This window comes from Sinocyclocheilus grahami, unplaced genomic scaffold, assembly GCF_001515645.1.
Source record: "Sinocyclocheilus grahami isolate Dianchi unplaced genomic scaffold, SAMN03320097.WGS_v1.1 scaffold2822.1, whole genome shotgun sequence".
In the NCBI taxonomy this organism is placed as follows: domain Eukaryota; kingdom Metazoa; phylum Chordata; class Actinopteri; order Cypriniformes; family Cyprinidae; genus Sinocyclocheilus; species Sinocyclocheilus grahami.
Genome location: NW_015507998.1, coordinates 9,220 through 10,585, shown reverse-complemented (window position 1 = coordinate 10,585; position 1,366 = coordinate 9,220). Strand labels below are relative to the sequence as shown.

General features: G+C 36.1%; 1 pseudogene; it reads left to right on the top strand.

Moving 5' to 3' along the window:
- Nucleotides 1–626, top strand: part of LOC107575693 (regulator of G-protein signaling 5 pseudogene) — a 5,032-nt pseudogene extending 4,406 nt beyond the window's left edge.
- Nucleotides 627–1,366: the final 740 nt, after the last annotated feature.

The following is a 1,366-nucleotide window of genomic DNA, read 5'->3' as shown; positions in this document are numbered from 1 at the left end:
ATATATATATATAAGAGCATTTCTTTTATTGACACTAAAACACCTCTATTATGTGCTTTGAAATGTATTTAGCCTTAATGATGCCTGTCTTTTTACCACTGTTTGTTAAAATCATTCCCACACAAACAATTGCAAGTCTTAAAATAAATCTGCACTGAATAGTGAATAATTACATTGATTGATCCACAGAGATGAATCATGTAGTACTTGAATACCACATGCTCTTATACAACATGGACTCGTGAGGGATTGCATTAAGGGCTGTGTGCCCTAGGCGTGCACGGCGGTAATGTTTAGATAAGGATGTTAAGAGCTGGTGAGACCGGGGTCTCCGGTGGCAGCGTGTCACCAACACATTAGCACAAAAAGAACACACACAGCTGTACTCACTCTAATAGCTTTTCCACATTTTTAATTCCATAGATGGCCTGGCCACCTTCAAGAGCTTCCTCAGATCTGAGTTCAGCGAGGAGAATATTGAATTCTGGGAGGCTTGTGAGGGCTTCAAGAAGACCAAGTCCTCCCAGAAAATGGCCATCAAAGCTAAGAAGATTTATGAGGACTTCATTCAGACCGGTGGGCCCAAAGAGGTTTGTTTGTTTTGCCATTGATTTTTTTTCTTCTGTGGTAATCACACTTAGATTTACAGTTCAAATAAAAGGCACAGTGCTTCAGAGATAGAAGGAAGCAGTTCTCCATCAGACCCGTTATTCATCTCCTGTGAAAATATGTTTCATATCAGCTGTTTAGATCACTGTATAAATGCTGAGGCCAATGTTCTCCCCCCTAAATGGCCCCAAGCAGCTATAAAAAAAACTTGAAAATGATGGAGGTTTTTTTTTAGTTAAATGAATTTTGATTAAAATAAATTGAACTCTAGGACATTGAGAAAGGTTATCAAAGCTCCACATTACCATAGATTTCCACCGAGGTATCACTCCTTCAAGTTATTTTTTAGGTAAACATAAGCTTGTATATAACATTTTAGGCATGCTGTTTTAACTACATGATTGCTGGTTATTTATATTTGATATTTCAGCACCATAGGCTAGATATAACCTAATGAAGATGCAGTTTTCCACTTGAGTATTTGCCAGGTCATTTCTTAGAATTTTTCTAATTTCCCTGTGCCAATAAAACCCACTTTTAAACCAATGCTGTTCTTAAAGGTTAAAAAATATTTTAGTAAATGATCATTTTACGGAAAAAATAATAATAATTTGTCATGTGCGAAGGTTTAAAGTATAGTTATGTAACAGCCATTAGAGAACACACACATGCAAACCTTGATAAATTTAACAACAGCCATTTGTTTCTTAGCGATCATAAAGATTTTTAAAATCAATGAAATGCAAACAGTATCTCG